This window comes from Rana temporaria, chromosome 2 (genome assembly GCF_905171775.1).
Source record: "Rana temporaria chromosome 2, aRanTem1.1, whole genome shotgun sequence".
Lineage (NCBI taxonomy): Eukaryota > Metazoa > Chordata > Amphibia > Anura > Ranidae > Rana > Rana temporaria.
The window spans coordinates 9,689,899-9,701,354 of record NC_053490.1 but is presented as its reverse complement, the minus strand read 5'-3'; the positions used below and the strand labels follow the sequence as shown (position 1 = coordinate 9,701,354).

The 11,456-nt window shown below is 45.6% G+C and overlaps 1 non-coding gene across 1 annotated transcript; it reads right to left on the bottom strand.

Moving 5' to 3' along the window:
• Positions 1-270: 270 nt before the first annotated feature.
• Positions 271-342, bottom strand: TRNAG-UCC. Its single transcript has one exon. It is a non-coding gene; the product is annotated as a tRNA-Gly (tRNA).
• Between the last annotated feature and the right edge of the window lie 11,114 nt (positions 343-11,456).

Below are 11,456 nucleotides of genomic sequence, written 5' to 3'. Positions count from 1 at the left end.
TTGGGGTGCCGTTGAAAGTAACGGGATCACAAGCGTGTCACGCGTTTTGCGGCAATTCGGGAAATTGCAGTAATTCCGCCCGCGGTCCGGAACGCCTAGGTGTGATCGCAGCCAAAGCTAAGCGTCTTCTATCAGTTGCTGGGTTCTCCTTCTATAGATTCTGGGGGAACATTCCACACATTCTCTTCATTCTTTATTCCACCACTAATATATACTCTGCATTGACATTGTATAGCGCTTTTCTCTCGGAGGACTCCAAGTATTGGAGATGGCGTTGGCCGGGAATCGAACCCGGGTCAGCTGCTTGGAAGGCAGCTATGCTTACCACTGCACCACCAACGCAAAAGTAGCATGTCTTTGTAGTGTGGGAGGAAACCCACGCAAGCACAGGGAGAACATGCAAACTCCATGCAGATAGTGTCCTGGTCAGAATCTGAAACAAGAACCCCAGTGCTGCAAGGCTAACCTCTAAGCCTCTGTGCTGCCCATTTACGGCCTCTGTTAGCTAAGGCCTGCCCCTGCTGAGCGGGGTAAATCACTTATGTCCACTCAAAGAGCCTTCAGAAGAAATCCAAACTTATCCTAAACTACAATCTATAACACTCCTATAATAAAACACACCCAAATAACAGAGGGGTACAGTGGTCACCAAATTAGCAACACAATGGAGCTAAATATTCCATTCACCCTTAGGCCTCATTCACACGGGGGGGTATGAATCCGTACCCCATGGGAGGACCGTGTTTACCGGAATGGGGATGCACAGGTGTTCGCAGCATGCCGTGTAGGCAGTCCCATTGCTGACAACTGGGGTGCAGTGACTGTACCCAATGTGACATCTGTGTGAGTGCCGGTGCACGGCCCCGAACGCACCTAGGGTGCGTCCGCACAACTGCACCCACATGGATGTCCTTTTTGGGGTTAATGCAGCCCCCACACAGGGTACAGATTCATACACCCCGTGTGAGTGAGGCCTTGGACTTCCCATGAAGGACCTCACTGGCGGGAAGAGTTCTCATTTCTCCAGCAGAGAAAGCCTAAATAAAGCTGGAAAGACTTCTCTGATCTCTGAAGACAAAAAGAGTTCCAACTTCCACTTATAGCCGGTCCAACACACACTTCAAAAACATACCGGCCTCCAACCACCTCCTTATAGCCGGTCCAACACACGCCTCAAAAACATACCGGCCTTCAACCTCCTCTTATAGCCGGTCCAACACTCGCCTTAAAAACCTACAGAAAAGGCCTACAAACTTCACAACATAATCAATTACTTTATGTCGATCGACAATACATAGATCAAACATATCACCTGTAAAAATGTGCTTGAGATGTTGGTGGTAAACAGCCTGCTAGGCCCGGGGAACCAAACCAAGTCCTCCAAAAGCAGCCTCATATCCAAAAGTTGCCAAGAGTGTAAATGTAGACATTATGCTTTAAGGTTAATTAAAAATATCACATTCTAAAGGGAAAGGTAGAACAAGGGGAGGAGAGTATGGAAGAGGCAGAGAGGGAGGAAAGTAGGGGGGATGGAAGGTTCCGGGTAAGGAAGGGGTGTGGGGGTTCCCCCCAACCCTCACTCCCTTCTTCCTCCAACCTTCCCTTCTCCCCCTTTCCTCCCTCTCTCCCTCTTCCATACTCCCCCTTTGTTCTACCTTTCCCTTTAGAATGTTATATTTTTGATTAACCTTAAAGCGTAATGTCTACATTTACACTCTTGGCAACTTTTGGAGGACTTGGTTCGGTTCCCCTTGGGCCTAGCAGGTTGTTTACCACCAACATCTCAGACACTTTTTTTTACAGGTGATTATGTTTGGGCAATGTATTGTCGAACCTTAAAGCTTCTGCAGACTTTTTGTTGAGTCTTCTTCTAGGAACAGCCAATTGTCTTGTTTGTCCAACTAAATTGATAGTTGGTGATTCAGAAGCTGCTTATGAGAATCTTTTAAGAGATTGATGACGTAGTGGATTCCTGTCATGATGGCTTGAAATGAAGATCCTCTCCCTCATATTCACTAACAAATCGTCCTCTTCTCATCACCTAGTTTAACTTTTCTTCCAACATTTTGGCCATCTTCAATCCCAAGAAAGCTGCACCCCTCCCATTTAATTGCAATCCGTCACTACTATATAGATGGTAACGGCCTGAAAAGTCAGCCCAGTTTGCCATGAAGCCAAACCCCTCCTCCCTGCACCAGTTCCTCAGCCACTTGTTAAGTACCATAAGCTCTTGTTGTCTCTGTGGTGTGGCTCGAGGTACAGGCAGTATTTCAGAAAATATTGCCTTGGGGGACCTTTTCTTCAATATGGCACCCAAGTCCCTGAAATCATTTTGTAGGGCGCTCCATCTTTCTCTAACTTTGTCATTGGTACCGATATATACCATGACAGCTGGGTCCTCTCCAGCGCCATCCAATAATTTGTCCATGCAATCTGCAATGTTCCGAACCCGAGCACCCGGGAAAGAACATACTGTTTGGCGATAATGGTCTTTGTGACAGATTGCCCTCTGTATTCTTCCAATAACTGAATCCCCTACCACTAGTATGTGTCTATCCTTTCTGGTAACCTTGCCCCCAACTTCGTCACATGCTGGTGGAGTCTCTGTGTGAACGTCACATGCTGATGAATTCTTTATGCGATTGTCACAATCTTGAGGGGTCTCATTGTGAACGTCGCATTCTGCTGTAGTCTCGTTGTGAACGTCACATTCTGCCGTAGTCTCGTTGTGAACGTCACATTCTGCCGTAGTCTCGTTGTGAACGTCACATTCTGCCGTAGCCTCGGTGTGAACGTCACATTCTGCCGTAGCCTCGGTGTGAACGTCACATTCTGCCGTAGCCTCGGTGTGAACGTCACATTCTGCCGTAGCCTCGGTGTGAACGTCACATTCTGCCGTAGCCTCGGTGTGAACGTCACATTCTGCCGTAGCCTCGGTGTGAGCGTCACATTCTGCCGTAGCCTCGGTGTGAACGTCACATTCTGCCGTAGCCTCGGTGTGAACGTCACATTCTGCCGTAGCCTCGGTGTGAACGTCACATTCCGCCGTAGCCTCGGTGTGAACGTCACATTCCGCCGTAGCCTCGGTGTGAACGTCACATTCCGCCGTAGCCTCGGTGTGAACGTCACATTCCGCCGTAGCCTCGTGTGAACGTCACATTCCGCCGTAGCCTCGGTGTGAACGTCACATTCCGCCGTAGCCTCGGTGTGAACGTCACATTCCGCCGTAGCCTCGGTGTGAACGTCACATTCTGCCGTAGCCTCGGTGTGAACGTCACATTCTGCCGTAGCCTCGGTGTGAACGTCACATTCTGCCGTAGCCTCGGTATGAACGTCACATGCTGGTGATGCCTCGGTGTGAACGTCACATGCTGGTGAAGCCTCAATGTAGCGTTCATATTCTGTCTCGCTCACTAGGGCAGTCCTGCCTTGTGAGCTGTCTCTGCAGTAAATACTGCGTACATCTGCAATAAAGAAAGAAGAATCAGGTTTAGCACTTTCACCTACATTATATATATTTGTATACAACATCAAATTATACAGAGAAAAGTTCAAAATTCCAATGCCAGGGACAATAAATAAACCCAACATGACAGGGACACAGGGATCACTAATGGTGGCCTTCCTATAAAAATTCTAGTTGCCTGCCACTTATGCCGACCCACTAAAATGAATGAGTCAGAAAGGGAACTGATTCTTAATTTTCATGCGTGGGGGAGTAATCTGCAGTGCTTCTGTTTCTTATTATTAAACCCCCCTCACCCTCCCTGTACGTGTCTCCATCATGCGCTACTATCTGCAGCTCTCCCTGTGTCTCCTCCTCCCCCCCTCACCCTCCCTGTACATGTCTCCATCATACGCTACTATCTGCAGCTCTCCCCGTGTCTCCTCCCCCCCTCCCCCTCCCCCTCTTTGCCTGTCATCTCTCACTATCCCTGATCTGTTCATCCTCTGTGACATAAAAAGCTGCATCCTAGTGCCTGTGCTCTATAGAGGGGGGGGAAAAAAAATTCTACTTGTATTACAATGTATCCATCTTGGCCTCTGTTTAATCTTCAACTGCCATAATGCCGCACATGTGATCCGTTATGACAGTTTGAGCGCACAATAAATGTGACAGTTGGCATTCCCAGCATGCCGGGAATAGAAATGTTTTTTGAAACTGTTAAATCTATGGGTTTCCTTCCACTTTAAACCGGTAGAAACCGGTTCTTTTTTAAAAAACACAGGCACTAGGATGCAGCTTTGTATCTGACAGAGGGGAGGATATAAAGATCACATAGAGGCTTAACAATCACTTTAATATCTCTTTCTGTTCTAAAATTCTATGAAAAGGAATCATTTTGGGGTGAAGGAGCCTTCGATCGATGAGTGGAGGTGACTTATCCAGAGTACATTTTGTATCGATCACTAAACATAGTACTTACCAATCTCGGTGTCTGTATCCAGGTGATGTCCTTTGGCTTTACAGCCGGATCCGAAACATCCAACAACGGCTCTGAAACAGCCGCGTACAAACGCCCGGGTCCTCTTCATTTTGGAGGGCTTTTTGGGGGTATCTGCAGGCTGGTCACTGATACCTCCTTCCATAGCTGCCCTTCCTTTGCTGGCTTTCTCTTTGGTGTTTTTCAGAGAAAAAAGCTTTTTACATTTACCGTATTTATCGCGGTATAACGCGCTCTGGCGTATACCGCGCACCCCCAAAGTGGCCCCCAATCCTGTGGGAAAAAAAGATTTTTTGTTTTTTTGTACTTACAGTTTTGATGTCTTGCGCGGCGTCCATCTGCGGCCTCGTCGGGTCCGGCGTCCTTCTGCGGCTTCGGGTGTCCTCTTCGGCGGGTCGGGCGTCCATCTTCGGCGGGTCGGGCGTCCATCTTCGGCGGGTCGGGCGTCCATCTTCGGCGGGTCCGGTGTCCATCTTCGGCGGGTCCGGTGTCCATCTTCGGCGGGTCCGGCGTCCATCTTCGGCGGGTCCGGCGTCCTTCGGCGGCGTCCTCCCGCTCGTTTCCCGCCACGACTTTGAATACTGCGCCCGCATATAGCGAGCGCAGTACACTCGTGAATCTTCGGGCAGGCTCGGGCGCCTCTCGCACTGACGTCCTGTACGCTCAGGACGTCAGGACGTCAGTACGAGAGGCGCCGAGACTGGCCGAAGATTCACGAGTGTACTGCGCTTGCTATATGCGGGCGCAGTATTCAAACTCATGGCGGGAAAGCGGGTATCGGCGTATATCGCGCACCCACGATTTTGCCCTGATTTTCAGGGCAAAATAGTGCGCGGTATACGCCGATAAATACGGTAAATTGTCTCATTATTAAGAAATAAAGAAACACTCTTTTTAAATGTACAAGAATAGAAATCGCAATGAAATCCAATCAAATCGCAAGAAAAATCTCAGGAGAGATTAGAAACACGTTTTCACTGGTCAGTGAACACTCAGCGACTGCTGTCTTCCCTCCGCACCGCCTTATATCGGCTCTGGTTCAGGCTCAGGCTGTGACATCACAAAGAGCTTTTTGCTATGACATCACAAAGAGCTTTTTGCTATGACATCACAAAGAGCTTTTTGCTATGACATCACAAAGAGCTTTTTGCTATGACATCACAATGACCTTCTTTTTTTTTTTTTTTTATCTCATGATGACTCGGCAAAAAAAATAACTGCCAATTTTTCTTAAAGGAGCCACGTCCTTATTTTTGAACTTTGTGAATTCAGCTTGTAGGATCAGTATACGGATCTAATAGGGGTACGGCTCCTTTAACTACTTGCCGACCGCCCACCGTCGTTATACGTCCTCACTTTAAAGATGAATATCTCGGTAACGGCAGCAGCTGCTGCCACAATCGAGATATTCATCTCTTCTGTGGGCGGCCGTGTAAACGATAATGGCGGTCTCCGCGGCGGATTCGCCACGAGATCGCCGTTATCGGTGGCGGGAGAGGGCCCCCCCCTCCCGCCGCTCTCCCGCGCCCTCCGCCGCTTACCGTAGCCGTCGGTAGCGGCGGAGGGGATCGCGACCGTTCGCTAGCTGAGCGGGGACGAGACTGAAGGAAAAATCTCCTTCGCCCGTCCCCATAGCTCTGCTGGGCGGAAGTGACGTCAAAACGTCAGTCCCGCCCAGCCTCTTAAAGAAACATTTTTTTTTTTTGTCATTTGAAAAAATTACATTTCCAAATTTTTTCTTTTTTTTTTGCATTTAAGCCTAAATATGAGATCTGAGGTCTTTTTGACCCCAGATCTCATATTTAAGAGGACCTGTCATTCTTTTTTCTATTACAAGGGATGTTTACATTCCTTGTAATAGGAATAAAAGTGATAATTTTTTTTTTTTTCAGTGTTAAAAATTGTAAAATAAATAAAAATAAATGCGAAAACCAAAAAAAAAATTTTTAAAGCGCCCCGTCGAGCTCGCGCGTAGAAGCGAACGTATACGCGAGTAGCGCCCTCATATGAAAACGGTATTTAAACCACACAAGTGAGGTATCGCCGCGATCGTTAGGCCTACTCTGTAACTCAAAAAATGCAACCTGTAGAATTTTTTAAACGTCGCCTATCAAGATTTTTAAGGGTAAAAGTTTGACGCCATGCCACGAGCGGGCGCAATTTTTAAGCGTGACATGTTGGGTATCATTTTACTCGGCGTAACATTATCTTTCACAATATATAAAAAAATTGGGCCAAATTTATTGTTGTCTTATTTTTTAATTTAAAAAAGTGAATTTTTTCCAAAAAAAGTGCGCTTGTAAGACCGCTGCGCAAATACGGTGTGACAAAAAGTATTGCAATGACTGCCATTTTATTCTCTAGGGTGTTAGAAAAAAAAAATATATAATGTTTGGGGGTTTTAAGTAATTTTCTAGCAAAAAAAAAATGGTTTTGTCTCGTAAACACCGACTCTGAAAAACAGGCCCGGGGCTAAAGTGGTTAAGAAGATGTTATTGTGAATGAGATTTAACCCTTTCAGTCCCATGGCTGAAATAAAGATCTCTATTCTTATGATAACATCTTTTCATTTCTTTTCGTTTCTTGTTATTACACCCCAATTATTTCTCTATTTTTAACCCTTTCACTACGAAATCATAAATATTTTATTTTTAACCCTTTAACTGCCAAACCAATAGTTCTCTCCCCCCCCCTATTTGTTACATTATAAATAAAGGAAATCCTGTTTATTTTTAGTGTTGGATGAAGTGGAGAGGGATTATTAGAACCTGTCAGGCTTTTTCCTTTAACCACTTAAGCCCCGAGCCTGTTTTTCAGATTCGGGATTTACAAGACTAAAACTGTTTTTTTTGCTAGAAAATTACTTAAAACCCCCAAAAATTATATATATATTTTTTTCTAACACCCTAGAGAATAAAATGGCGGTCATCGCAATACTTTTTGTCACACTGTATTTTCGCAGCGGTCTTACAAGCGCACTTTTTTTGGAAAAAATTAACCTTTTTGAATAAAAAAATAAGACAACAATAAATTTGGCCCAAATTTTTTATATATTGTGAAAGATAATGTTACGCCGAGTAAAATGATACCCAACATGTCACGCTTTAAAATTGTGCCCGCTCGTGGCATGGCATCAAACTTTTACCCTTAAAAATCTTGATAGGCGACGTTTAAAAAATTCTATAGGTTGCATTTTTTGAGCTACAGAGTAGCTCTAGGGCTATAATTATTGCTCTCGCTCTAACGATCGCGGTGATACCTCACTTGTGTGGTTTGAATACCGTTTTCATTTGGCGGCGCTACTCGCGTATGCGTTCGCTTCTGCGTGCGAGCTTGTCGGGACGGGGCGCTTTAAAAAAAAATTTTTTTTGTTTTCTTATTTATTTTTATTAATTGTATTATTTTTTACACTGAAAAAAAAAAAAAAAAAAAATGATCACTTTTATTTCTATTACAAGGAATGTAAACATCCCTTGTAATAGAAAAAAGCATGACAGGTCCTCTTAAATATGAGATCTGGGGTCAAAAAGACCTCAGATCTCATATTTAGGCTTCAATGCAAGAAAAAAAAAAAAAAGGAAAATTTGTTATTTAAAAAAATGACAACAAAAAAATTTTCTCTTTAAGACGCTGGGCGGGACTGACGTTTTGACGTCACTTCCGCCCAGCAGAGCTATGAGGACGGGTGGGGGCCATCTTGCCCTCACTACAGTCCTCACTCTCCAGGCGGCAACATCCGATCTCCTCCGCCGCTACCGACGGCTCCGGTAAGCGGCGGAGGGCGCGGAAAAGCGGCGGGAGGGGCCCCTCTCCCGCCACCGATAATGGCGATCTCGCGGCGAATCCGCCGCGGAGACCGCCGTTATCGTTTACACGGCAGCCCACTGTAAAGGTGGATATCCCGGTTCTGGCAGCAGCTGCTGCCGTTACCGAGATATTCAGCTTTAAAAATAGGACGTATATATACAGTGGGCTGTCGTTAAGTGGTTAAAAATAAATTGTCTGTTATTTTTTTTTGCTGAGTTATCATGAGTTGTTGTTGTTTGAAATCTCTTGATGACTCAAAAATAGAAGACGATTTTTCTTAACCACTTGCTTACCGGGCACTTAAACCCCCCTCCTGTTCAGACCAATTTTCAGCTTTCTCACTCTTTGAATGACAATTGCGCGGTCATACAACGCTGTACCCAAATGACATTTTTATCATTTTTTTCCACAAATAGAACTTTCTTTTGGCGAAATTTGATCACGTCTGCGGTTTTTATTTTTTGTTCAATACTGATTTTAAAAAAAAAAGAAAAAAAAATACAAAACTGTTTTATATTTGGTAGGAATGCTTCAGCAGTCCCACAATTGTTATTCGTTTTTTTTATTTATCTTTCATTTTGACTAAAATGTTATTCCGTACATTTTCTGGCTCTGCATAACTTCTGCATACTTTCAGCTATTAAAACCATTCAACATTTTAAAATGTTCAGCTTTCAGCCAATGATGGGACTTCTTCAACTTTTTTTCTACTTTTTCTACTTTTTTTTAACATTGAAGTCAATGAGAGCATGTGGCAGTTTTTGATGGGGGCAATTTTTTTTTTGGGGGGGGGAGCAATAGAATGGGGCTCTTCGTCGGGTCCGGCGTCCTTCTGCGGCGTCCTTCCCGCTCGTTTCCCGCTCTCCCGCGCCGAGTTTGAATACTGCGCCAGCATATACCGAGCGCAGTACACTTGTGTACAGTCGGGCAGGCTCGGCTATTCTCGCGCTCACGTCCTGTACGTCCAGGACGTGAGCGCGAGAGGAGCCGAGCCTGCCCGACTATACACAAATGTACTGCACTCGGTATATGTCGGCGCAGAACACTCGTCTATAGTCGGGCAGGTTCGGCTCCTCTCGCGCTCACGTCCTGTACGTCCAGGACGTGAGCGCGAGAGGAGCCGAGACTGTCCGACTATACCCGAGTGTACTGCGCTCGGTATATGCCGGCGCAGTATTCAAACTCGCCGCGGGAAAGCGGGTATCGGCGTATATCGCGCACCCGCGATTTTGCCCTGATTTTCAGGGCAAAAAAGTGCACAGTATACGCCGATAAATACGGTATATATTACTTGTGAAATAGCCTATTTTTTTGTTTCTTTTTTTGTTAGAACGCCTGTCAAGTTTTTATTGCTCAAAGCCAGTGGCGGCTGGTGTTTTTTTTGTTAAGGGGGTGGAAGACAACTAAACCACCCCCCCCCCCCCCCCCCTCCTGCGGCGACTCAAACCGCATCCTCAGCGTTCCGAGCCCACCCTATTTTGAAGCCTATTAGAGTTCTAATCAGGTGCTTAAAAAAAGACCCGACTGCTGTAAATCATAGACCTGGTGACGGGAAAGGGGTCGGACGCATAAATAGGGGGCGGCCTAGATAGATTCATGCTGTACATGAATCTATCCATTACCATATAGGGGTTGGCGAGGAGAGAGGGGCAGTGCCCGGATTCCCCTAATGGACGGGCTGCCTCTGCTCAAAGCATAAAAACACAAAGGAGCACCAGACCAAAATGGTGGGAGAGTCCAAGAGTCTGAGTAGCTTTAACCACTTCAATACCCGCCTATTGTCATTTGACGTCCACAGATGGGATCTCCCATCCTGGGTGGACGTCAAATGACGTCCTGGGCTTTGCGGGTGGATATCTGAATGATGCCTGCAGCTAGAGGCATCATCCAGATATCCTTTTGTTCTGCCGGCGATTCTGCGCAGCATAAGAATGATCATATCGGCGGTTCCGCCGCTTGATCGTTCTTACAGGCGGCGAGAGGGGACACCCCCCCTCCCGCCGCCATCCGGTGCTTCTCCGGGCTCTCCCGTGCCATCGGGGGCCCGGAGAGAGAATCGTCCGGCGCTCGCAGGAAGCATAGAGATGACTGGTGACCAGATGGTCACCAGTCATCTCTATGACCGTCGGAGGACCCGGGCGCGATGTGATGACGTCACGCCCGGGTCCCCGTAAGTAAACAAAGCCGCGATTGCGGCTAGTAAGCAACAGTATTCATGAGATCAGTGAATTTTTTTTCACCGATCTCATGGTTTCCAGCCTGGAGGAGAGATGTGGGGTCTTATTGACCCCGCATCTCTCCATAAAGAGTACCTGTCACACACATTCCTATTACAAGGGATGTTTACATTCCTTGTAATAGGAATAAAAGTAAAAAAAAAAAAAAAAATTAGAAAAGTGTAAAAAAAGAAAAAAATAAGAAAAAAATAAATAAAAGAATTAAAATTAAATTAAAACGCCCCTGTCCCCGGTAGCTCGCTCGCAGTAGCGAACGCACACGTAAGTCCCGCCGACATATGTGAACGCCGTTTAAACCACATATGTGAGGTATCGCCGCGTGCGTTAGAGTGCCAGCAACAAATTTAGAACTAGATCTCCTCTGTAAATCTAAACTGGTAACCTGTAAAAAAAAATTAAAGCGTTGCCTATGGAGATTTTTAAGTACCGAAGTTTGGCGCCATTCCATGAGTATGCGCAATTTTAAAGCGTGACATGTTAGGTATCTATTTACTCGGTGTAACGTAATCTTTCACATTATACAAAAAAATTGGGCTTACTTTACTGTTTTGTTATTTTTTTAATTCATGAAACAATTTTTTTCCAAAAAAAGGGCGTTTGAAAAATTATTGCGCGAATACCGTGCAAGATAAAACGTTGCAATGACCGTCGTTTTATTCCCTAGGGTGTCTGCTAAAAAAACATATATAATATTTGGGGGTTCTGCGTAATTTTCTAGCAAAAGAATAATGATTTGTACATGTAGGAGAGAAGTGCCAGAATAGGCCCGGTAATGAGGTGTGTATAAAAGCCCGGCATTGAAGGGGTTAATGATTTATAATGTAAAGACCTAGGACATTTCACGAGATTGGTAAGCATTTTTACAAGTGGACAGGGTAGGGTAAGGATGTCAGAGCTTCGAGTCAAGGAAAGGTTCTGGAGGAGTGACGCTGTAACTTCAGGTGAAGGTGGTGGGTGGTAACGCATT